This window comes from Microcebus murinus, chromosome 18 (genome assembly GCF_040939455.1).
Source record: "Microcebus murinus isolate Inina chromosome 18, M.murinus_Inina_mat1.0, whole genome shotgun sequence".
NCBI lineage: Eukaryota > Metazoa > Chordata > Mammalia > Primates > Cheirogaleidae > Microcebus > Microcebus murinus.
The window spans coordinates 1,311,409-1,336,602 of NC_134121.1; the positions used below are offsets into that span (position 1 = coordinate 1,311,409).

Sequence of the window (25,194 nt, forward strand, 5' to 3'; positions counted from 1 at the left end):
CACCGGTAGCCCGCCCGGAAAAGAGTCTGCCCCTGAGAGAAAGCACCCTGACCAGGTTCACCCGTGGGTGGGTGGCGAGCCAGCGGCATTCAGAAGAGCGAGGCCCGCAGTCTGTGCGGAAGACACCTGCGCTCGGGTGTGTGTGACGGCGGTGTGTGTGGCGGCGCGATTCACAAGCAGCTCTAGATGTTAAACCAAGGAGAAGCCAGGGAGTTCCCAACGCCCCAGGTGTCCTCAGCCCACGACTGGCTGCTGTGGGAATGCGAAGCCCGGCTCCTTGTCTCAGAGCGGGGTTCCCAGGAGGATCAGGCTGAAGCTGGGACTTGGCCTCAAAGTGTCCCCTCGCATGGCCACCCCCTTCCCCTTCCTGCTCCTCTACTCCTGGTGCCCCTCCATCCAGGGGCCAGACCTTAAAGAGTCACCGCAAGAGAATCCTGGTCCCAAAGGAGCATTCTGGGGGACCGGTGCTGAGAGAGGTTGTGGGCATGGCCCGCTGGGGCTCTGCCCGACCCAGGGCTGAGAGATGCCACCTCCCAGCTCTGGGTCCCTGCAGGAAGTGTTGGCAAGCACAGGGCCGGTCCTCCAAAGGCCCAGGTGCAGGGAGCCAAGGCCAAGCAGCCTGTGGAAGAAGCCACTTGCCGTGCCACCCCGGGAACAGGACTGCAGGCCCCGGCCCTTCCCACCTCCTCCTCCTCCTCCTCCTCCAACTCCCCCCCGCCCCACCCCCACAGGGCACAGGGCTCAGAGACACCTCAGACTCTTGCTACCCAAAGTGCAAAGGGCATCAGTTGCTCCTCCAACCCCCCCCCCCCGCCCAGCAGACCACGTTGTCCAGCCAGCCCCCGGGCCTCCCTGGGGTGCCCAGCACAAAAGTGCAGACACCCACCGGACCCTCAGTCTCAGTTTTCGGAGGTTTTTGCCACTCTAAGGACCCGCAGGCCAGCTGGGCCTTCGGGCAGTACAGAGAGCCCCGGAATCCGACGTGGAGAGCTGCGTGTACGTCCCCATCATGATGCGGTCCCCACCTCCGCGGCTCTCCCCTTGCGGGGAGCGGCAGCCCAGCCGGCAGCCGCAGGGCCTCAGGGAAGACACCAGGCTGGGCCCCCGCGGCACAGCTGGGGCACGTCCCCCGCACTCACGCGACTTAGGGACGGCTGCTGGAGACTGCTGCGGCCACCCTGCTGCCGGGTTTCTGGAGGGCTTCCTGGAAGCAGCATCCACACCAAGCCCTTGGAAGGCCCAGGCGACGGAGGAGCCGGTCAGGCAGGGGCCGAGGACGGTGAGAGGCCGGGCGGGAAGGAGCGTGTCAGGCAGGGGCAGAGGACGGTGACCGGCCGGGCGGGGAGGAGCCGGTCAGGCGGGGGCCCAGGACAGTGACGGGCCTGGCCGGGGAGGAGTGCGTCAGGCAGGGGCAGAGGAGACGGGCTGGGTAAGGGTTAGGGTTACAGTTAGGGCACAATTCACAATCCCAAAGACGTGGAAGCGACCCGAGTGCCCATCCATCCAGGAGTGCATCAATAAAATGTGGCGCGTGGACACCACGGAGTGCCATTCGGCTGTGAGGAGCAGCGGTGAGAGGGCGCCTCTCGTGTTCTCCTGGCCAGAGCTGGAACCCGTTCCAGTAAGCCAAGTATCCCGAGAATGGACACACGAGCACCACGTGAGCGCGCTCACCAGCAAATTGGTACGAACGGATGGACGCCTAAGTGGACAGAGAGGAATCACCTTCATCGGGTGGGTGTCGGGCGGGTGGGGGGAGGGGAGGGGCATACACATCCATTAGGCATGGGGTGGGTGCGCACCGACTGGGGGATGGGCGCACTTGAAGCTCTGACCCGAGGGGGGAGGCTTGGAGAGGGCAAGGCACCCGACCTTAACATTGGTACCCCCACAATACGCTGGAACAACATGAGAGGTATATGAATAAGAACACAGGGGGGGCCGGGCGCGGTGGCTCACGCCTGTAATCCTAGCTCTCTGGGAGGCCGAGGCGGGCGGATTGCTCCAGGTCAGGAGTTCGAAACCAGCCTGAGCAAGAGCGAGACCCCGTCTCTACTAAAAATAGAAAGAAATTAATTGGCCAACTAATATATATAGAAAAACACAGCCGGGCGTGGTGGTGCATGCCTGTAGTCCCAACTACTCGGGAGGCTGAGGCAGCAGGATTGCTTGAGCCCGGAGATTGAGGTTGCTGTGAGCTAGGCTGACGCCATGGCACTCACTCTAGCCTGGGCAGCAAAACGAGACTCTGTCTCAAAAAAAAAAAAAAAAAGAACACAGGGGGGAGGGCGGCACGGGCAACACATGTCACCTGAATACTTGTACTCCCATCATCTGCTTGAAAAGAGAGAGAAAAGAAAATGCAATCCTAGAGGTAAGAGACACTTTTTAAAAATAATGAATCCGAAGAGAAAAGTAAAAGGAGGCCTGTGGAGCAGGTCTGGGTGTGACTCCGGATCCCCCAACATCAGGTGCCACCACCAAAGATTCCTGCGTGTAGCCCATAGAACCCCAAAAGCAACGGGACGAGTTCTGGTCACATACTCCCTCAAAATGACATCCTGGCCTTCTTCTGGAACTCCCTCCCCTCTCAGACTCTCAAGGTTTCCTCCAGCGTGTCGGTTCCCACAGAGCAGACCTTTGGTCTGAGACCTGACAGTCCAGATGCCACGCATGCTGCCGCGTGGCGGCGGTGTCGCGGCTTGGGACAAGAGGAGGCCCCACGGTGCGGGCTGGGGCGCCAGGCACCGCGCGGGCGCTGAGGGTGGGGGTGACCCCCACCCCGGGCCGCCGCCTCGCTCCCAGAAAGGGGACAGAACAAGAGGCAAGAAAAAAAAAAAAAAAGCAGCAGCCTGTGGCACCCGGTATTCCCAGGCGGTCTCCCATCCAAGTACTAACCAGGCCCGACCCTGCTTAGCTTCCGAGACCAGACGAGATCGGGGGCGTTCAGGGTGGTGTGGCCCTAGACCGCGGCGGAGGGCGCCCCTGCCCCGCTCGAGAAGCCGAGCCTCTCTGGGCTTCCCCGCCGCCGCCTCCCGCCCCAGGCCCCGCGCCGGGCCGGGCCGGGCCGGTTGAGTTCGCCGGCCGGGTCCCGCTGGCTCCCAGGGACGGGGGTGATGGGCGGGGCGGGGCGGGGCGGGGCGGGGTGGGGGGCTGTCTCTCTATACACACACACACACACTCACACTCACTCACACTCACACAAGATGCGCCTCCACGGCTGGACTCGCCAAGGTGGAGCCCTCCCAGCCCCCCTCGTCTCCTCGCCCGGCCTCCTTCACCTACCCGCTGCCCACCCCCAGCGCGTCGCTGCCGCTGACTGCGCACGCGCGGGACGCTCGCCCTTTGACCCCAGCCAGGGGCCGCCCTCCCCCACAACCCCTTTCAGCTGCGCCCCCCCCTCGCCCTGTGGGTGGGCTGCCGCCTATTCCCCCGGGCCAGGGCTGGGGCACAGCCAGTGTCTGGGGCGTCTCTCTCTGGGGATGTGTCCCATGGGTGGGGTGGGGTGGCGTGGTTTGGGGGGCGCTGAAGAAATCAGTCCCCTCCATCTCCTACCTCTGGAAAACGCCCAAGCCCGTGGAGAACTGCCGGCACCGCTTCGTGGGGGCCGGGACCCTCCTCCGTGTCCTCCTGTGGCCCAGTCCAAGGGGCCTGGGCCTGGCCGGGGCTGCATTGGACCCCGACCACCCTGGCGTGTGGACTCGCTAAAAATCGGCCATTAGATATTGGATTCCAGCTTCCTGGAGGTCATTTCACTAATGAGTGCACCGGAAAGAGTTTCCTAATCCATCTGTGAGGGTGGCAACTGAAAGAGAATTTTAAAGCTGACAGAATAGGCGAGGGAAGGCATAGGAGATTTCCACACCCAGCAAGGAAGACTTTCCCGAAATGGAAGAAAGAAACGAGCAAACAGAGACACCGGTAGCCCGCCCGGAAAAGAGTCTGCCCCTGAGAGAAAGCACCCTGACCAGGTTCACCCGTGGGTGGGTGGCGAGCTAGCGGCATTCAGAAGAGCGAGGCCCGCAGTCTGTGCGGAAGACACCTGCGCTCGGGTGTGTGTGGCGGCGCGATTCACAAGCAGCTCTAGATGTTAAACCAAGGAGAAGCCAGGGAGTTCCCAACGCCCCAGGTGTCCTCAGCCCACGACTGGCTGCTGTGGGAATGCGAAGCCCGGCTCCTTGTCTCAGAGCGGGGTTCCCAGGAGGATCAGGCTGAAGCTGGGACTTGGCCTCAAAGTGTCCCCTCGCATAGCCACCCCCTTCCCCTTCCTGCTCCTCTACTCCTGGTGCCCCTCCATCCATGGGCCAGACCTTAAAGAGTCACCGCAAGAGAATCCTGGTCCCAAAGGAGCCTTCTGGGGGACCGGTGCTGAGAGAGGTTGTGGGCATGGCCCGCTGGGGCTCTGCCCGACCCAGGGCTGAGAGATGCCACCTCCCAGCTCTGGGTCCCTGCAGGAAGTGTTGGCAAGCACAGGGCCGGTCCTCCAAAGGCCCAGGTGCAGGGAGCCCAGGCCAAGCAGCCTGTGGAAGAAGCCACTTGCCGTGCCACCCCGGGAACAGGACTGCAGGCCCCGGCCCTTCCCACCTCCTCCTCCTCCTCCTCCGCCCCGCACCCCCCCCCCCCGACATGGCACAGGGCTCAGAGACACCTCAGACTCTTGCTACCCAAAGTGCAAAGGGCATCAGTTGCTCCTCCAAACCCCCCGCCCAGCAGACCGCGTTGTCCAGCCAGCCCCCGGGCCTCCCTGGGGTGCCCAGCACAAAAGTGCAGACACCCACCGGACCCTCAGTCTCAGTTTTCGGAGGTTTTTGCCACTCTAAGGACCCGCAGGCCAGCTGGGCCTTCGGGCAGGACAGAGAGCCCCGGAATCCGACGTGGAGAGCTGCGTGTACGTCCGCATCAGGAGGCGGTCCCCACCTCCGCGGCTCTCCCCTTGCGGGGAGCGGCAGCCCAGCCGGCAGCCGCAGGGCCTCAGGGAAGACACCAGGCTGGGCCCCCGCGGCACAGCGGGGGCACGTCCCCCGCACTCACGCGACTTAGGGACGGCTGCTGGAGACTGCTGCGGCCACCCTGCTGCCGGGTTTCTGGAGGGCTTCCTGGAAGCAGCATCCACACCAAGCCCTTGGAAGGCCCAGGCGACGGAGGAGCCGGTCAGGCAGGGGCCGAGGACGGTGAGAGGCCGGGCGGGAAGGAGCGTGTCAGGCAGGGGCAGAGGACGGTGACCGGCCGGGCGGGGAGGAGCCGGTCAGGCGGGGGCCCAGGACAGTGACGGGCCTGGCCGGGGAGGAGTGCATCAGGCAGGGGCAGAGGAGACGGGCTGGGTAAGGGTTAGGGTTACAGTTAGGGCACAATTCACAATCCCAAAGACGTGGAAGCGACCCGAGTGCCCATCCATCCAGGAGTGCATCAATAAAATGTGGCGCGTGGACACCACGGAGTGCCATTCGGCTGTGAGGAGCAGCGGTGAGAGGGCGCCTCTCGTGTTCTCCTGGCCAGAGCTGGAACCCGTTCCAGTAAGCCAAGTATCCCGAGAATGGACACACGAGCACCACGTGAGCGCGCTCACCAGCAAATTGGTACGAACGGATGGACGCCTAAGTGGACAGAGAGGAATCACCTTCATCGGGTGGGTGTCGGGCGGGTGGGGGGAGGGGAGGGGCATACACATCCATTAGGCATGGGGTGGGTGCGCACCGACTGGGGGATGGGCGCACTTGAAGCTCTGACCCGAGGGGGGAGGCTTGGAGAGGGCAAGGCACCCGACCTTAACATTGGTACCCCCACAATACGCTGGAACAACATGAGAGGTATATGAATAAGAACACAGGGGGGGCCGGGCGCGGTGGCTCACGCCTGTAATCCTAGCTCTCTGGGAGGCCGAGGCGGGCGGATTGCTCCAGGTCAGGAGTTCGAAACCAGCCTGAGCAAGAGCGAGACCCCGTCTCTACTAAAAATAGAAAGAAATTAATTGGCCAACTAATATATATAGAAAAACACAGCCGGGCGTGGTGGTGCATGCCTGTAGTCCCAACTACTCGGGAGGCTGAGGCAGCAGGATTGCTTGAGCCCGGAGATTGAGGTTGCTGTGAGCTAGGCTGACGCCATGGCACTCACTCTAGCCTGGGCAGCAAAACGAGACTCTGTCTCAAAAAAAAAAAAAAAAAGAACACAGGGGGGAGGGCGGCACGGGCAACACATGTCACCTGAATACTTGTACTCCCATCATCTGCTTGAAAAGAGAGAGAAAAGAAAATGCAATCCTAGAGGTAAGAGACACTTTTTAAAAATAATGAATCCGAAGAGAAAAGTAAAAGGAGGCCTGTGGAGCAGGTCTGGGTGTGACTCCGGATCCCCCAACATCAGGTGCCACCACCAAAGATTCCTGCGTGTAGCCCATAGAACCCCAAAAGCAACGGGACGAGTTCTGGTCACATACTCCCTCAAAATGACATCCTGGCCTTCTTCTGGAACTCCCTCCCCTCTCAGACTCTCAAGGTTTCCTCCAGCGTGTCGGTTCCCACAGAGCAGACCTTTGGTCTGAGACCTGACAGTCCAGATGCCACGCATGCTGCCGCGTGGCGGCGGTGTCGCGGCTTGGGACAAGAGGAGGCCCCACGGTGCGGGCTGGGGCGCCAGGCACCGCGCGGGCGCTGAGGGTGGGGGTGACCCCCACCCCGGGCCGCCGCCTCGCTCCCAGAAAGGGGACAGAACAAGAGGCAAGAAAAAAAAAAAAAAAGCAGCAGCCTGTGGCACCCGGTATTCCCAGGCGGTCTCCCATCCAAGTACTAACCAGGCCCGACCCTGCTTAGCTTCCGAGACCAGACGAGATCGGGGGCGTTCAGGGTGGTGTGGCCCTAGACCGCGGCGGAGGGCGCCCCTGCCCCGCTCGAGAAGCCGAGCCTCTCTGGGCTTCCCCGCCGCCGCCTCCCGCCCCAGGCCCCGCGCCGGGCCGGGCCGGGCCGGTTGAGTTCGCCGGCCGGGTCCCGCTGGCTCCCAGGGACGGGGGTGATGGGCGGGGCGGGGCGGGGCGGGGCGGGGTGGGGGGCTGTCTCTCTATACACACACACACACACTCACACTCACTCACACTCACACAAGATGCGCCTCCACGGCTGGACTCGCCAAGGTGGAGCCCTCCCAGCCCCCCTCGTCTCCTCGCCCGGCCTCCTTCACCTACCCGCTGCCCACCCCCAGCGCGTCGCTGCCGCTGACTGCGCACGCGCGGGACGCTCGCCCTTTGACCCCAGCCAGGGGCCGCCCTCCCCCACAACCCCTTTCAGCTGCGCCCCCCCCTCGCCCTGTGGGTGGGCTGCCGCCTATTCCCCCGGGCCAGGGCTGGGGCACAGCCAGTGTCTGGGGCGTCTCTCTCTGGGGATGTGTCCCATGGGTGGGGTGGGGTGGCGTGGTTTGGGGGGCGCTGAAGAAATCAGTCCCCTCCATCTCCTACCTCTGGAAAACGCCCAAGCCCGTGGAGAACTGCCGGCACCGCTTCGTGGGGGCCGGGACCCTCCTCCGTGTCCTCCTGTGGCCCAGTCCAAGGGGCCTGGGCCTGGCCGGGGCTGCATTGGACCCCGACCACCCTGGCGTGTGGACTCGCTAAAAATCGGCCATTAGATATTGGATTCCAGCTTCCTGGAGGTCATTTCACTAATGAGTGCACCGGAAAGAGTTTCCTAATCCATCTGTGAGGGTGGCAACTGAAAGAGAATTTTAAAGCTGACAGAATAGGCGAGGGAAGGCATAGGAGATTTCCACACCCAGCAAGGAAGACTTTCCCGAAATGGAAGAAAGAAACGAGCAAACAGAGACACCGGTAGCCCGCCCGGAAAAGAGTCTGCCCCTGAGAGAAAGCACCCTGACCAGGTTCACCCGTGGGTGGGTGGCGAGCTAGCGGCATTCAGAAGAGCGAGGCCCGCAGTCTGTGCGGAAGACACCTGCGCTCGGGTGTGTGTGGCGGCGCGATTCACAAGCAGCTCTAGATGTTAAACCAAGGAGAAGCCAGGGAGTTCCCAACGCCCCAGGTGTCCTCAGCCCACGACTGGCTGCTGTGGGAATGCGAAGCCCGGCTCCTTGTCTCAGAGCGGGGTTCCCAGGAGGATCAGGCTGAAGCTGGGACTTGGCCTCAAAGTGTCCCCTCGCATAGCCACCCCCTTCCCCTTCCTGCTCCTCTACTCCTGGTGCCCCTCCATCCATGGGCCAGACCTTAAAGAGTCACCGCAAGAGAATCCTGGTCCCAAAGGAGCCTTCTGGGGGACCGGTGCTGAGAGAGGTTGTGGGCATGGCCCGCTGGGGCTCTGCCCGACCCAGGGCTGAGAGATGCCACCTCCCAGCTCTGGGTCCCTGCAGGAAGTGTTGGCAAGCACAGGGCCGGTCCTCCAAAGGCCCAGGTGCAGGGAGCCCAGGCCAAGCAGCCTGTGGAAGAAGCCACTTGCCGTGCCACCCCGGGAACAGGACTGCAGGCCCCGGCCCTTCCCACCTCCTCCTCCTCCTCCTCCGCCCCGCACCCCCCCCCCCCCCGACATGGCACAGGGCTCAGAGACACCTCAGACTCTTGCTACCCAAAGTGCAAAGGGCATCAGTTGCTCCTCCAAACCCCCCGCCCAGCAGACCGCGTTGTCCAGCCAGCCCCCGGGCCTCCCTGGGGTGCCCAGCACAAAAGTGCAGACACCCACCGGACCCTCAGTCTCAGTTTTCGGAGGTTTTTGCCACTCTAAGGACCCGCAGGCCAGCTGGGCCTTCGGGCAGGACAGAGAGCCCCGGAATCCGACGTGGAGAGCTGCGTGTACGTCCGCATCAGGAGGCGGTCCCCACCTCCGCGGCTCTCCCCTTGCGGGGAGCGGCAGCCCAGCCGGCAGCCGCAGGGCCTCAGGGAAGACACCAGGCTGGGCCCCCGCGGCACAGCGGGGGCACGTCCCCCGCACTCACGCGACTTAGGGACGGCTGCTGGAGACTGCTGCGGCCACCCTGCTGCCGGGTTTCTGGAGGGCTTCCTGGAAGCAGCATCCACACCAAGCCCTTGGAAGGCCCAGGCGACGGAGGAGCCGGTCAGGCAGGGGCCGAGGACGGTGAGAGGCCGGGCGGGAAGGAGCGTGTCAGGCAGGGGCAGAGGACGGTGACCGGCCGGGCGGGGAGGAGCCGGTCAGGCGGGGGCCCAGGACAGTGACGGGCCTGGCCGGGGAGGAGTGCGTCAGGCAGGGGCAGAGGAGACGGGCTGGGTAAGGGTTAGGGTTACAGTTAGGGCACAATTCACAATCCCAAAGACGTGGAAGCGACCCGAGTGCCCATCCATCCAGGAGTGCATCAATAAAATGTGGCGCGTGGACACCACGGAGTGCCATTCGGCTGTGAGGAGCAGCGGTGAGAGGGCGCCTCTCGTGTTCTCCTGGCCAGAGCTGGAACCCGTTCCAGTAAGCCAAGTATCCCGAGAATGGACACACGAGCACCACGTGAGCGCGCTCACCAGCAAATTGGTACGAACGGATGGACGCCTAAGTGGACAGAGAGGAATCACCTTCATCGGGTGGGTGTCGGGCGGGCGGGTGGGGGGAGGGGAGGGGCATACACATCCATTAGGCATGGGGTGGGTGCGCACCGACTGGGGGATGGGCGCACTTGAAGCTCTGACCCGAGGGGGGAGGCTTGGAGAGGGCAAGGCACCCGACCTTAACATTGGTACCCCCACAATACGCTGGAACAACATGAGAGGTATATGAATAAGAACACAGGGGGGGCCGGGCGCGGTGGCTCACGCCTGTAATCCTAGCTCTCTGGGAGGCCGAGGCGGGCGGATTGCTCCAGGTCAGGAGTTCGAAACCAGCCTGAGCAAGAGCGAGACCCCGTCTCTACTAAAAATAGAAAGAAATTAATTGGCCAACTAATATATATAGAAAAACACAGCCGGGCGTGGTGGTGCATGCCTGTAGTCCCAACTACTCGGGAGGCTGAGGCAGCAGGATTGCTTGAGCCCGGAGATTGAGGTTGCTGTGAGCTAGGCTGACGCCATGGCACTCACTCTAGCCTGGGCAGCAAAACGAGACTCTGTCTCAAAAAAAAAAAAAAAAAGAACACAGGGGGGAGGGCGGCACGGGCAACACATGTCACCTGAATACTTGTACTCCCATCATCTGCTTGAAAAGAGAGAGAAAAGAAAATGCAATCCTAGAGGTAAGAGACACTTTTTAAAAATAATGAATCCGAAGAGAAAAGTAAAAGGAGGCCTGTGGAGCAGGTCTGGGTGTGACTCCGGATCCCCCAACATCAGGTGCCACCACCAAAGATTCCTGCGTGTAGCCCATAGAACCCCAAAAGCAACGGGACGAGTTCTGGTCACATACTCCCTCAAAATGACATCCTGGCCTTCTTCTGGAACTCCCTCCCCTCTCAGACTCTCAAGGTTTCCTCCAGCGTGTCGGTTCCCACAGAGCAGACCTTTGGTCTGAGACCTGACAGTCCAGATGCCACGCATGCTGCCGCGTGGCGGCGGTGTCGCGGCTTGGGACAAGAGGAGGCCCCACGGTGCGGGCTGGGGCGCCAGGCACCGCGCGGGCGCTGAGGGTGGGGGTGACCCCCACCCCGGGCCGCCGCCTCGCTCCCAGAAAGGGGACAGAACAAGAGGCAAGAAAAAAAAAAAAAAAGCAGCAGCCTGTGGCACCCGGTATTCCCAGGCGGTCTCCCATCCAAGTACTAACCAGGCCCGACCCTGCTTAGCTTCCGAGACCAGACGAGATCGGGGGCGTTCAGGGTGGTGTGGCCCTAGACCGCGGCGGAGGGCGCCCCTGCCCCGCTCGAGAAGCCGAGCCTCTCTGGGCTTCCCCGCCGCCGCCTCCCGCCCCAGGCCCCGCGCCGGGCCGGGCCGGGCCGGTTGAGTTCGCCGGCCGGGTCCCGCTGGCTCCCAGGGACGGGGGTGATGGGCGGGGCGGGGCGGGGCGGGGCGGGGTGGGGGGCTGTCTCTCTATACACACACACACACACTCACACTCACTCACACTCACACAAGATGCGCCTCCACGGCTGGACTCGCCAAGGTGGAGCCCTCCCAGCCCCCCTCGTCTCCTCGCCCGGCCTCCTTCACCTACCCGCTGCCCACCCCCAGCGCGTCGCTGCCGCTGACTGCGCACGCGCGGGACGCTCGCCCTTTGACCCCAGCCAGGGGCCGCCCTCCCCCACAACCCCTTTCAGCTGCGCCCCCCCCTCGCCCTGTGGGTGGGCTGCCGCCTATTCCCCCCGGGCCAGGGCTGGGGCACAGCCAGTGTATGGGGCGTCTCTCTCTGGGGATGTGTCCCATGGGTGGGGTGGGGTGGCGTGGTTTGGGGGGCGCTGAAGAAATCAGTCCCCTCCATCTCCTACCTCTGGAAAACGCCCAAGCCCGTGGAGAACTGCCGGCACCGCTTCGTGGGGGCCGGGACCCTCCTCCGTGTCCTCCTGTGGCCCAGTCCAAGGGGCCTGGGCCTGGCCGGGGCTGCATTGGACCCCGACCACCCTGGCGTGTGGACTCGCTAAAAATCGGCCATTAGATATTGGATTCCAGCTTCCTGGAGGTCATTTCACTAATGAGTGCACCGGAAAGAGTTTCCTAATCCATCTGTGAGGGTGGCAACTGAAAGAGAATTTTAAAGCTGACAGAATAGGCGAGGGAAGGCATAGGAGATTTCCACACCCAGCAAGGAAGACTTTCCCGAAATGGAAGAAAGAAACGAGCAAACAGAGACACCGGTAGCCCGCCCGGAAAAGAGTCTGCCCCTGAGAGAAAGCACCCTGACCAGGTTCACCCGTGGGTGGGTGGCGAGCCAGCGGCATTCAGAAGAGCGAGGCCCGCAGTCTGTGCGGAAGACACCTGCGCTCGGGTGTGTGTGACGGCGGTGTGTGTGGCGGCGCGATTCACAAGCAGCTCTAGATGTTAAACCAAGGAGAAGCCAGGGAGTTCCCAACGCCCCAGGTGTCCTCAGCCCACGACTGGCTGCTGTGGGAATGCGAAGCCCGGCTCCTTGTCTCAGAGCGGGGTTCCCAGGAGGATCAGGCTGAAGCTGGGACTTGGCCTCAAAGTGTCCCCTCGCATGGCCACCCCCTTCCCCTTCCTGCTCCTCTACTCCTGGTGCCCCTCCATCCAGGGGCCAGACCTTAAAGAGTCACCGCAAGAGAATCCTGGTCCCAAAGGAGCATTCTGGGGGACCGGTGCTGAGAGAGGTTGTGGGCATGGCCCGCTGGGGCTCTGCCCGACCCAGGGCTGAGAGATGCCACCTCCCAGCTCTGGGTCCCTGCAGGAAGTGTTGGCAAGCACAGGGCCGGTCCTCCAAAGGCCCAGGTGCAGGGAGCCAAGGCCAAGCAGCCTGTGGAAGAAGCCACTTGCCGTGCCACCCCGGGAACAGGACTGCAGGCCCCGGCCCTTCCCACCTCCTCCTCCTCCTCCTCCTCCAACTCCCCCCCGCCCCACCCCCACAGGGCACAGGGCTCAGAGACACCTCAGACTCTTGCTACCCAAAGTGCAAAGGGCATCAGTTGCTCCTCCAACCCCCCCCCCCCGCCCAGCAGACCACGTTGTCCAGCCAGCCCCCGGGCCTCCCTGGGGTGCCCAGCACAAAAGTGCAGACACCCACCGGACCCTCAGTCTCAGTTTTCGGAGGTTTTTGCCACTCTAAGGACCCGCAGGCCAGCTGGGCCTTCGGGCAGGACAGAGAGCCCCGGAATCCGACGTGGAGAGCTGCGTGTACGTCCCCATCATGATGCGGTCCCCACCTCCGCGGCTCTCCCCTTGCGGGGAGCGGCAGCCCAGCCGGCAGCCGCAGGGCCTCAGGGAAGACACCAGGCTGGGCCCCCGCGGCACAGCTGGGGCACGTCCCCCGCACTCACGCGACTTAGGGACGGCTGCTGGAGACTGCTGCGGCCACCCTGCTGCCGGGTTTCTGGAGGGCTTCCTGGAAGCAGCATCCACACCAAGCCCTTGGAAGGCCCAGGCGACGGAGGAGCCGGTCAGGCAGGGGCCGAGGACGGTGAGAGGCCGGGCGGGAAGGAGCGTGTCAGGCAGGGGCAGAGGACGGTGACCGGCCGGGCGGGGAGGAGCCGGTCAGGCGGGGGCCCAGGACAGTGACGGGCCTGGCCGGGGAGGAGTGCGTCAGGCAGGGGCAGAGGAGACGGGCTGGGTAAGGGTTAGGGTTACAGTTAGGGCACAATTCACAATCCCAAAGACGTGGAAGCGACCCGAGTGCCCATCCATCCAGGAGTGCATCAATAAAATGTGGCGCGTGGACACCACGGAGTGCCATTCGGCTGTGAGGAGCAGCGGTGAGAGGGCGCCTCTCGTGTTCTCCTGGCCAGAGCTGGAACCCGTTCCAGTAAGCCAAGTATCCCGAGAATGGACACACGAGCACCACGTGAGCGCGCTCACCAGCAAATTGGTACGAACGGATGGACGCCTAAGTGGACAGAGAGGAATCACCTTCATCGGGTGGGTGTCGGGCGGGTGGGGGGAGGGGAGGGGCATACACATCCATTAGGCATGGGGTGGGTGCGCACCGACTGGGGGATGGGCGCACTTGAAGCTCTGACCCGAGGGGGGAGGCTTGGAGAGGGCAAGGCACCCGACCTTAACATTGGTACCCCCACAATACGCTGGAACAACATGAGAGGTATATGAATAAGAACACAGGGGGGGCCGGGCGCGGTGGCTCACGCCTGTAATCCTAGCTCTCTGGGAGGCCGAGGCGGGCGGATTGCTCCAGGTCAGGAGTTCGAAACCAGCCTGAGCAAGAGCGAGACCCCGTCTCTACTAAAAATAGAAAGAAATTAATTGGCCAACTAATATATATAGAAAAACACAGCCGGGCGTGGTGGTGCATGCCTGTAGTCCCAACTACTCGGGAGGCTGAGGCAGCAGGATTGCTTGAGCCCGGAGATTGAGGTTGCTGTGAGCTAGGCTGACGCCATGGCACTCACTCTAGCCTGGGCAGCAAAACGAGACTCTGTCTCAAAAAAAAAAAAAAAAAGAACACAGGGGGGAGGGCGGCACGGGCAACACATGTCACCTGAATACTTGTACTCCCATCATCTGCTTGAAAAGAGAGAGAAAAGAAAATGCAATCCTAGAGGTAAGAGACACTTTTTAAAAATAATGAATCCGAAGAGAAAAGTAAAAGGAGGCCTGTGGAGCAGGTCTGGGTGTGACTCCGGATCCCCCAACATCAGGTGCCACCACCAAAGATTCCTGCGTGTAGCCCATAGAACCCCAAAAGCAACGGGACGAGTTCTGGTCACATACTCCCTCAAAATGACATCCTGGCCTTCTTCTGGAACTCCCTCCCCTCTCAGACTCTCAAGGTTTCCTCCAGCGTGTCGGTTCCCACAGAGCAGACCTTTGGTCTGAGACCTGACAGTCCAGATGCCACGCATGCTGCCGCGTGGCGGCGGTGTCGCGGCTTGGGACAAGAGGAGGCCCCACGGTGCGGGCTGGGGCGCCAGGCACCGCGCGGGCGCTGAGGGTGGGGGTGACCCCCACCCCGGGCCGCCGCCTCGCTCCCAGAAAGGGGACAGAACAAGAGGCAAGAAAAAAAAAAAAAAAGCAGCAGCCTGTGGCACCCGGTATTCCCAGGCGGTCTCCCATCCAAGTACTAACCAGGCCCGACCCTGCTTAGCTTCCGAGACCAGACGAGATCGGGGGCGTTCAGGGTGGTGTGGCCCTAGACCGCGGCGGAGGGCGCCCCTGCCCCGCTCGAGAAGCCGAGCCTCTCTGGGCTTCCCCGCCGCCGCCTCCCGCCCCAGGCCCCGCGCCGGGCCGGGCCGGGCCGGTTGAGTTCGCCGGCCGGGTCCCGCTGGCTCCCAGGGACGGGGGTGATGGGCGGGGCGGGGCGGGGCGGGGCGGGGTGGGGGGCTGTCTCTCTATACACACACACACACACTCACACTCACTCACACTCACACAAGATGCGCCTCCACGGCTGGACTCGCCAAGGTGGAGCCCTCCCAGCCCCCCTCGTCTCCTCGCCCGGCCTCCTTCACCTACCCGCTGCCCACCCCCAGCGCGTCGCTGCCGCTGACTGCGCACGCGCGGGACGCTCGCCCTTTGACCCCAGCCAGGGGCCGCCCTCCCCCACAACCCCTTTCAGCTGCGCCCCCCCCTCGCCCTGTGGGTGGGCTGCCGCCTATTCCCCCGGGCCAGGGCTGGGGCACAGCCAGTGTATGGGGCGTCTCTCTCTGGGGATGTGTCCCATGGGTGGGGTGGGGTGGCGTGGTTTGGGGGGCGCTGAAGAAATCAGTCCCCTCCATCTCCTACCTCTGGAAAACGCCCAAGCCCGTGGAGAACTGCCGGCACCGCTTCGTGGGGGCCGGGACCCTCCTCCGTGTCCTCCTGTGGCCCAGTCCAAGGGGCCTGGGCCTGGCCGGGGCTGCATTGGACCCCGACCACCCTGGCGTGTGGACTCGCTAAAAATCGGCCATTAGATATTGGATTCCAGCTTCCTGGAGGTCATTTCACTAATGAGTGCACCGGAAAGAGTTTCCTAATCCATCTGTGAGGGTGGCAACTGAAAGAGAATTTTAAAGCTGACAGAATAGGCGAGGGAAGGCATAGGAGATTTCCACACCCAGCAAGGAAGACTTTCCCGAAATGGAAGAAAGAAACGAGCAAACAGAGACACCGGTAGCCCGCCCGGAAAAGAGTCTGCCCCTGAGAGAAAGCACCCTGACCAGGTTCACCCGTGGGTGGGTGGCGAGCCAGCGGCATTCAGAAGAGCGAGGCCCGCAGTCTGTGCGGAAGACACCTGCGCTCGGGTGTGTGTGGCGGCGGTGTGTGTGGCGGCGCGATTCACAAGCAGCTCTAGATGTTAAACCAAGGAGAAGCCAGGGAGTTCCCAACGCCCCAGGTGTCCTCAGCCCACGACTGGCTGCTGTGGGAATGCGAAGCCCGGCTCCTTGTCTCAGAGCGGGGTTCCCAGGAGGATCAGGCTGAAGCTGGGACTTGGCCTCAAAGTGTCCCCTCGCATAGCCACCCCCTTCCCCTTCCTGCTCCTCTACTCCTGGTGCCCCTCCATCCAGGGGCCAGACCTTAAAGAGTCACCGCAAGAGAATCCTGGTCCCAAAGGAGCCTTCTGGGGGACCGGTGCTGAGAGAGGTTGTGGGCATGGCCCGCTGGGGCTCTGCCCGACCCAGGGCTGAGAGATGCCACCTCCCAGCTCTGGGTCCCTGCAGGAAGTGTTGGCAAGCACAGGGCCGGTCCTCCAAAGGCCCAGGTGCAGGGAGCCCAGGCCAAGCAGCCTGTGGAAGAAGCCACTTGCCGTGCCACCCCGGGAACAGGACTGCAGGCCCCGGCTCTTCCCACCTCCTCCTCCTCCTCCTCCGCCCCGCACCCCCCCCCCCGACATGGCACAGGGCTCAGAGACACCTCAGACTCTTGCTACCCAAAGTGCAAAGGGCATCAGTTGCTCCTCCAAACCCCCCGCCCAGCAGACCGCGTTGTCCAGCCAGCCCCCGGGCCTCCCTGGGGTGCCCAGCACAAAAGTGCAGACACCCACCGGACCCTCAGTCTCAGTTTTCGGAGGTTTTTGCCACTCTAAGGACCCGCAGGCCAGCTGGGCCTTCGGGCAGGACAGAGAGCCCCGGAATCCGACGTGGAGAGCTGCGTGTACGTCCGCATCAGGAGGCGGTCCCCACCTCCGCGGCTCTCCCCTTGCGGGGAGCGGCAGCCCAGCCGGCAGCCGCAGGGCCTCAGGGAAGACACCAGGCTGGGCCCCCGCGGCACAGCGGGGGCACGTCCCCCGCACTCACGCGACTTAGGGACGGCTGCTGGAGACTGCTGCGGCCACCCTGCTGCCGGGTTTCTGGAGGGCTTCCTGGAAGCAGCATCCACACCAAGCCCTTGGAAGGCCCAGGCGACGGAGGAGCCGGTCAGGCAGGGGCCGAGGACGGTGAGAGGCCGGGCGGGAAGGAGCGTGTCAGGCAGGGGCAGAGGACGGTGACCGGCCGGGCGGGGAGGAGCCGGTCAGGCGGGGGCCCAGGACAGTGACGGGCCTGGCCGGGGAGGAGTGCGTCAGGCAGGGGCAGAGGAGACGGGCTGGGTAAGGGTTAGGGTTACAGTTAGGGCACAATTCACAATCCCAAAGACGTGGAAGCGACCCGAGTGCCCATCCATCCAGGAGTGCATCAATAAAATGTGGCGCGTGGACACCACGGAGTGCCATTCGGCTGTGAGGAGCAGCGGTGAGAGGGCGCCTCTCGTGTTCTCCTGGCCAGAGCTGGAACCCGTTCCAGTAAGCCAAGTATCCCGAGAATGGACACACGAGCACCACGTGAGCGCGCTCACCAGCAAATTGGTACGAACGGATGGACGCCTAAGTGGACAGAGAGGAATCACCTTCATCGGGTGGGTGTCGGGCGGGTGGGGGGAGGGGAGGGGCATACACATCCATTAGGCATGGGGTGGGTGCGCACCGACTGGGGGATGGGCGCACTTGAAGCTCTGACCCGAGGGGGGAGGCTTGGAGAGGGCAAGGCACCCGACCTTAACATTGGTACCCCCACAATACGCTGGAACAACATGAGAGGTATATGAATAAGAACACAGGGGGGGCCGGGCGCGGTGGCTCACGCCTGTAATCCTAGCTCTCTGGGAGGCCGAGGCGGGCGGATTGCTCCAGGTCAGGAGTTCGAAACCAGCCTGAGCAAGAGCGAGACCCCGTCTCTACTAAAAATAGAAAGAAATTAATTGGCCAACTAATATATATAGAAAAACACAGCCGGGCGTGGTGGTGCATGCCTGTAGTCCCAACTACTCGGGAGGCTGAGGCAGCAGGATTGCTTGAGCCCGGAGATTGAGGTTGCTGTGAGCTAGGCTGACGCCATGGCACTCACTCTAGCCTGGGCAGCAAAACGAGACTCTGTCTCAAAAAAAAAAAAAAAAAGAACACAGGGGGGAGGGCGGCACGGGCAACACATGTCACCTGAATACTTGTACTCCCATCATCTGCTTGAAAAGAGAGAGAAAAGAAAATGCAATCCTAGAGGTAAGAGACACTTTTTAAAAATAATGAATCCGAAGAGAAAAGTAAAAGGAGGCCTGTGGAGCAGGTCTGGGTGTGACTCCGGATCCCCCAACATCAGGTGCCACCACCAAAGATTCCTGCGTGTAGCCCATAGAACCCCAAAAGCAACGGGACGAGTTCTGGTCACATACTCCCTCAAAATGACATCCTGGCCTTCTTCTGGAACTCCCTCCCCTCTCAGACTCTCAAGGTTTCCTCCAGCGTGTCGGTTCCCACAGAGCAGACCTTTGGTCTGAGACCTGACAGTCCAGATGCCACGCATGCTGCCGCGTGGCGGCGGTGTCGCGGCTTGGGACAAGAGGAGGCCCCACGGTGCGGGCTGGGGCGCCAGGCACCGCGCGGGCGCTGAGGGTGGGGGTGACCCCCACCCCGGGCCGCCGCCTCGCTCCCAGAAAGGGGACAGAACAAGAGGCAAGAAAAAAAAAAAAAAAGCAGCAGCCTGTGGCACCCGGTATTCCCAGGCGGTCTCCCATCCAAGTACTAACCAGGCCCGACCCTGCTTAGCTTCCGAGACCAGACGAGATCGGGGGCGTTCAGGGTGGTGTGGCCCTAGACCGCGGCGGAGGGCGCCCCTGCCCCGCTCGAGAAGCCGAGCCTCTCTGGGCTTCCCCGCCGCCGCCTCCCGCCCCAGGCCCCGCGCCGGGCCGGGCCGGGCCGGTTGAGTTCGCCGGCCGGGTCCCGCTGGCTCCCAGGGACGGGGGTGATGGGCGGGGCGGGGCGGGGCGGGGCGGGGTGGGGGGCTGTCTCTCTATACACACACACACACACTCACACTCACACAAGATGCGCCTCCACGGCTGGACTCGCCAAGGTGGAGCCCTCCCAGCCCCCCTCGTCTCCTCGCCCGGCCTCCTTCACCTACCCGCTGCCCACCCCCAGCGCGTCGCTGCCGCTGACTGCGCACGCGCGGGACGCTCGCCCTTTGACCCCAGCCAGGGGCCGCCCTCCCCCACAACCCCTTTCAGCTGCGCCCCCCCCTCGCCCTGTGGGTGGGCTGCCGCCTATTCCCCCGGGCCAGGGCTGGGGCACAGCCAGTGTATGGGGCGTCTCTCTCTGGGGATGTGTCCCATGGGTGGGGTGGGGTGGCGTGGTTTGGGGGGCGCTGAAGAAATCAGTCCCCTCCATCTCCTACCTCTGGAAAACGCCCAAGCCCGTGGAGAACTGCCGGCACCGCTTCGTGGGGGCCGGGACCCTCCTCCGTGTCCTCCTGTGGCCCAGTCCAAGGGGCCTGGGCCTGGCCGGGGCTGCATTGGACCCCGACCACCCTGGCGTGTGGACTCGCTAAAAATCGGCCATTAGATATTGGATTCCAGCTTCCTGGAGGTCATTTCACTAATGAGTGCACCGGAAAGAGTTTCCTAATCCATCTGTGAGGGTGGCAACTGAAAGAGAATTTTAAAGCTGACAGAATAGGCGAGGGAAGGCATAGGAGATTTCCACACCCAGCAAGGAAGACTTTCCCGAAATGGAAGAAAGAAACGAGCAAACAGAGACACCGGTAGCCCGCCCGGAAAAGAGTCTGCCCCTGAGAGAAAGCACCCTGACCAGGTTCACCCGTGGGTGGGTGGCGAGCCAGCGGCATTCAGAAGAGCGAGGCCCGCAGTCTGTGCGGAAGACACCTGCGCTCGGGTGTGTGTGGCGGCGGTGTGTGTGGCGGCGCGATTCACAAGCAGCTCTAGATGTTAAACCAAGGAGAAGCCAGGGAGTTCCCAACGCCCCAGGTGTCCTCAGCCCACGACTGGCTGCTGTGGGAATGCGAAGCCCGGCTCCTTGTCTCAGAGCGGGGTTCCCAGGAGGATCAGGCTGAAGCTGGGACTTGGCCTCAAAGTGTCCCCTCGCATAGCCACCCCCTTCCCCTTCCTGCTCCTCTACTCCTGGTGCCCCTCCATCCAGGGGCCAGACCTTAAAGAGTCACCGCAAGAGAATCCTGGTCCCAAAGGAGCCTTCTGGGGGACCGGTGCTGAGAGAGGTTGTGGGCATGGCCCGCTGGGGCTCTGCCCGACCCAGGGCTGAGAGATGCCACCTCCCAGCTCTGGGTCCCTGCAGGAAGTGTTGGCAAGCACAGGGCCGGTCCTCCAAAGGCCCAGGTGCAGGGAGCCCAGGCCAAGCAGCCTGTGGAAGAAGCCACTTGCCGTGCCACCCCGGGAACAGGACTGCAGGCCCCGGCCCTTCCCACCTCCTCCTCCTCCTCCTCCGCCCCGCACCCCCCCCCCCGACATGGCACAGGGCTCAGAGACACCTCAGACTCTTGCTACCCAAAGTGCAAAGGGCATCAGTTGCTCCTCCAAACCCCCCGCCCAGCAGACCGCGTTGTCCAGCCAGCCCCCGGGCCTCCCTGGGGTGCCCAGCACAAAAGTGCAGACACCCACCGGACCCTCAGTCTCAGTTTTCGGAGGTTTTTGCCACTCTAAGGACCCGCAGGCCAGCTGGGCCTTCGGGCAGGACAGAGAGCCCCGGAATCCGACGTGGAGAGCTGCGTGTACGTCCGCATCAGGAGGCGGTCCCCACCTCCGCGGCTCTCCCCTTGCGGGGAGCGGCAGCCCAGCCGGCAGCCGCAGGGCCTCAGGGAAGACACCAGGCTGGGCCCCCGCGGCACAGCGGGGGCACGTCCCCCGCACTCACGCGACTTAGGGACGGCTGCTGGAGACTGCTGCGGCCACCCTGCTGCCGGGTTTCTGGAGGGCTTCCTGGAAGCAGCATCCACACCAAGCCCTTGGAAGGCCCAGGCGACGGAGGAGCCGGTCAGGCAGGGGCCGAGGACGGTGAGAGGCCGGGCGGGAAGGAGCGTGTCAGGCAGGGGCAGAGGACGGTGACCGGCCGGGCGGGGAGGAGCCGGTCAGGCGGGGGCCCAGGACAGTGACGGGCCTGGCCGGGGAGGAGTGCGTCAGGCAGGGGCAGAGGAGACGGGCTGGGTAAGGGTTAGGGTTACAGTTAGGGCACAATTCACAATCCCAAAGACGTGGAAGCGACCCGAGTGCCCATCCATCCAGGAGTGCATCAATAAAATGTGGCGCGTGGACACCACGGAGTGCCATTCGGCTGTGAGGAGCAGCGGTGAGAGGGCGCCTCTCGTGTTCTCCTGGCCAGAGCTGGAACCCGTTCCAGTAAGCCAAGTATCCCGAGAATGGACACACGAGCACCACGTGAGCGCGCTCACCAGCAAATTGGTACGAACGGATGGACGCCTAAGTGGACAGAGAGGAATCACCTTCATCGGGTGGGTGTCGGGCGGGTGGGGGGAGGGGAGGGGCATACACATCCATTAGGCATGGGGTGGGTGCGCACCGACTGGGGGATGGGCGCACTTGAAGCTCTGACCCGAGGGGGGAGGCTTGGAGAGGGCAAGGCACCCGACCTTAACATTGGTACCCCCACAATACGCTGGAACAACATGAGAGGTATATGAATAAGAACACAGGGGGGGCCGGGCGCGGTGGCTCACGCCTGTAATCCTAGCTCTCTGGGAGGCCGAGGCGGGCGGATTGCTCCAGGTCAGGAGTTCGAAACCAGCCTGAGCAAGAGCGAGACCCCGTCTCTACTAAAAATAGAAAGAAATTAATTGGCCAACTAATATATATAGAAAAACACAGCCGGGCGTGGTGGTGCATGCCTGTAGTCCCAACTACTCGGGAGGCTGAGGCAGCAGGATTGCTTGAGCCCGGAGATTGAGGTTGCTGTGAGCTAGGCTGACGCCATGGCACTCACTCTAGCCTGGGCAGCAAAACGAGACTCTGTCTCAAAAAAAAAAAAAAAAAGAACACAGGGGGGAGGGCGGCACGGGCAACACATGTCACCTGAATACTTGTACTCCCATCATCTGCTTGAAAAGAGAGAGAAAAGAAAATGCAATCCTAGAGGTAAGAGACACTTTTTAAAAATAATGAATCCGAAGAGAAAAGTAAAAGGAGGCCTGTGGAGCAGGTCTGGGTGTGACTCCGGATCCCCCAACATCAGGTGCCACCACCAAAGATTCCTGCGTGTAGCCCATAGAACCCCAAAAGCAACGGGACGAGTTCTGGTCACATACTCCCTCAAAATGACATCCTGGCCTTCTTCTGGAACTCCCTCCCCTCTCAGACTCTCAAGGTTTCCTCCAGCGTGTCGGTTCCCACAGAGCAGACCTTTGGTCTGAGACCTGACAGTCCAGATGCCACGCATGCTGCCGCGTGGCGGCGGTGTCGCGGCTTGGGACAAGAGGAGGCCCCACGGTGCGGGCTGGGGCGCCAGGCACCGCGCGGGCGCTGAGGGTGGGGGTGACCCCCACCCCGGGCCGCCGCCTCGCTCCCAGAAAGGGGACAGAACAAGAGGCAAGAAAAAAAAAAAAAAAGCAGCAGCCTGTGGCACCCGGTATTCCCAGGCGGTCTCCCATCCAAGTACTAACCAGGCCCGACCCTGCTTAGCTTCCGAGACCAGACGAGATCGGGGGCGTTCAGGGTGGTGTGGCCCTAGACCGCGGCGGAGGGCGCCCCTGCCCCGCTCGAGAAGCCGAGCCTCTCTGGGCTTCCCCGCCGCCGCCTCCCGCCCCAGGCCCCGCGCCGGGCCGGGCCGGGCCGGTTGAGTTCGCCGGCCGGGTCCCGCTGGCTCCCAGGGACGGGGGTGATGGGCGGGGCGGGGCGGGGCGGGGCGGGGTGGGGGGCTGTCTCTCTATACACACACACACACACTCACACTCACTCACACTCACACAAGATGCGCCTCCACGGCTGGACTCGCCAAGGTGGAGCCCTCCCAGCCCCCCTCGTCTCCTCGCCCGGCCTCCTTCACCTACCCGCTGCCCACCCCCAGCGCGTCGCTGCCGCTGACTGCGCACGCGCGGGACGCTCGCCCTTTGACCCCAGCCAGGGGCCGCCCTCCCCCACAACCCCTTTCAGCTGCGCCCCCCCCTCGCCCTGTGGGTGGGCTGCCGCCTATTCCCCCCGGGCCAGGGCTGGGGCACAGCCAGTGTATGGGGCGTCTCTCTCTGGGGATGTGTCCCATGGGTGGGGTGGGGTGGCGTGGTTTGGGGGGCGCTGAAGAAATCAGTCCCCTCCATCTCCTACCTCTGGAAAACGCCCAAGCCCGTGGAGAACTGCCGGCACCGCTTCGTGGGGGCCGGGACCCTCCTCCGTGTCCTCCTGTGGCCCAGTCCAAGGGGCCTGGGCCTGGCCGGGGCTGCATTGGACCCCGACCACCCTGGCGTGTGGACTCGCTAAAAATCGGCCATTAGATATTGGATTCCAGCTTCCTGGAGGTCATTTCACTAATGAGTGCACCGGAAAGAGTTTCCTAATCCATCTGTGAGGGTGGCAACTGAAAGAGAATTTTAAAGCTGACAGAATAGGCGAGGGAAGGCATAGGAGATTTCCACACCCAGCAAGGAAGACTTTCCCGAAATGGAAGAAAGAAACGAGCAAACAGAGACACCGGTAGCCCGCCCGGAAAAGAGTCTGCCCCTGAGAGAAAGCACCCTGACCAGGTTCACCCGTGGGTGGGTGGCGAGCCAGCGGCATTCAGAAGAGCGAGGCCCGCAGTCTGTGCGGAAGACACCTGCGCTCGGGTGTGTGTGACGGCGGTGTGTGTGGCGGCGCGATTCACAAGCAGCTCTAGATGTTAAACCAAGGAGAAGCCAGGGAGTTCCCAACGCCCCAGGTGTCCTCAGCCCACGACTGGCTGCTGTGGGAATGCGAAGCCCGGCTCCTTGTCTCAGAGCGGGGTTCCCAGGAGGATCAGGCTGAAGCTGGGACTTGGCCTCAAAGTGTCCCCTCGCATGGCCACCCCCTTCCCCTTCCTGCTCCTCTACTCCTGGTGCCCCTCCATCCAGGGGCCAGACCTTAAAGAGTCACCGCAAGAGAATCCTGGTCCCAAAGGAGCATTCTGGGGGACCGGTGCTGAGAGAGGTTGTGGGCATGGCCCGCTGGGGCTCTGCCCGACCCAGGGCTGAGAGATGCCACCTCCCAGCTCTGGGTCCCTGCAGGAAGTGTTGGCAAGCACAGGGCCGGTCCTCCAAAGGCCCAGGTGCAGGGAGCCAAGGCCAAGCAGCCTGTGGAAGAAGCCACTTGCCGTGCCACCCCGGGAACAGGACTGCAGGCCCCGGCCCTTCCCACCTCCTCCTCCTCCTCCTCCTCCAACTCCCCCCCGCCCCACCCCCACAGGGCACAGGGCTCAGAGACACCTCAGACTCTTGCTACCCAAAGTGCAAAGGGCATCAGTTGCTCCTCCAACCCCCCCCCCCCGCCCAGCAGACCACGTTGTCCAGCCAGCCCCCGGGCCTCCCTGGGGTGCCCAGCACAAAAGTGCAGACACCCACCGGACCCTCAGTCTCAGTTTTCGGAGGTTTTTGCCACTCTAAGGACCCGCAGGCCAGCTGGGCCTTCGGGCAGGACAGAGAGCCCCGGAATCCGACGTGGAGAGCTGCGTGTACGTCCCCATCATGATGCGGTCCCCACCTCCGCGGCTCTCCCCTTGCGGGGAGCGGCAGCCCAGCCGGCAGCCGCAGGGCCTCAGGGAAGACACCAGGCTGGGCCCCCGCGGCACAGCTGGGGCACGTCCCCCGCACTCACGCGACTTAGGGACGGCTGCTGGAGACTGCTGCGGCCACCCTGCTGCCGGGTTTCTGGAGGGCTTCCTGGAAGCAGCATCCACACCAAGCCCTTGGAAGGCCCAGGCGACGGAGGAGCCGGTCAGGCAGGGGCCGAGGACGGTGAGAGGCCGGGCGGGAAGGAGCGTGTCAGGCAGGGGCAGAGGACGGTGACCGGCCGGGCGGGGAGGAGCCGGTCAGGCGGGGGCCCAGGACAGTGACGGGCCTGGCCGGGGAGGAGTGCGTCAGGCAGGGGCAGAGGAGACGGGCTGGGTAAGGGTTAGGGTTACAGTTAGGGCACAATTCACAATCCCAAAGACGTGGAAGCGACCCGAGTGCCCATCCATCCAGGAGTGCATCAATAAAATGTGGCGCGTGGACACCACGGAGTGCCATTCGGCTGTGAGGAGCAGCGGTGAGAGGGCGCCTCTCGTGTTCTCCTGGCCAGAGCTGGAACCCGTTCCAGTAAGCCAAGTATCCCGAGAATGGACACACGAGCACCACGTGAGCGCGCTCACCAGCAAATTGGTACGAACGGATGGACGCCTAAGTGGACAGAGAGGAATCACCTTCATCGGGTGGGTGTCGGGCGGGTGGGGGGAGGGGAGGGGC

General features: G+C 63.2%; 6 non-coding genes across 6 annotated transcripts; all 6 read right to left on the reverse strand.

Moving 5' to 3' along the window:
* Positions 1-2,849: 2,849 nt before the first annotated feature.
* On the reverse strand, positions 2,850-2,968 carry LOC142861983 (5S ribosomal RNA). Its single transcript, XR_012913128.1, has one exon. It is a non-coding gene; the product is annotated as a 5S ribosomal RNA (ribosomal RNA).
* Positions 2,969-6,741: 3,773 nt separating this feature from the next.
* Positions 6,742-6,860, reverse strand: LOC142861984 (5S ribosomal RNA). Its single transcript, XR_012913129.1, has one exon. It is a non-coding gene; the product is annotated as a 5S ribosomal RNA (ribosomal RNA).
* Positions 6,861-10,639: 3,779 nt separating this feature from the next.
* LOC142861985 (5S ribosomal RNA) lies at positions 10,640-10,758 on the reverse strand. The gene has a single exon (XR_012913130.1). It is a non-coding gene; the product is annotated as a 5S ribosomal RNA (ribosomal RNA).
* A 3,798-nt stretch (positions 10,759-14,556) lies between these two features.
* LOC142861986 (5S ribosomal RNA) lies at positions 14,557-14,675 on the reverse strand. The gene has a single exon (XR_012913131.1). It is a non-coding gene; the product is annotated as a 5S ribosomal RNA (ribosomal RNA).
* A 3,787-nt stretch (positions 14,676-18,462) lies between these two features.
* On the reverse strand, positions 18,463-18,581 carry LOC142861987 (5S ribosomal RNA). Its single transcript, XR_012913132.1, has one exon. It is a non-coding gene; the product is annotated as a 5S ribosomal RNA (ribosomal RNA).
* Positions 18,582-22,358: 3,777 nt separating this feature from the next.
* LOC142861989 (5S ribosomal RNA) lies at positions 22,359-22,477 on the reverse strand. Its single transcript, XR_012913134.1, has one exon. It is a non-coding gene; the product is annotated as a 5S ribosomal RNA (ribosomal RNA).
* Between the last annotated feature and the right edge of the window lie 2,717 nt (positions 22,478-25,194).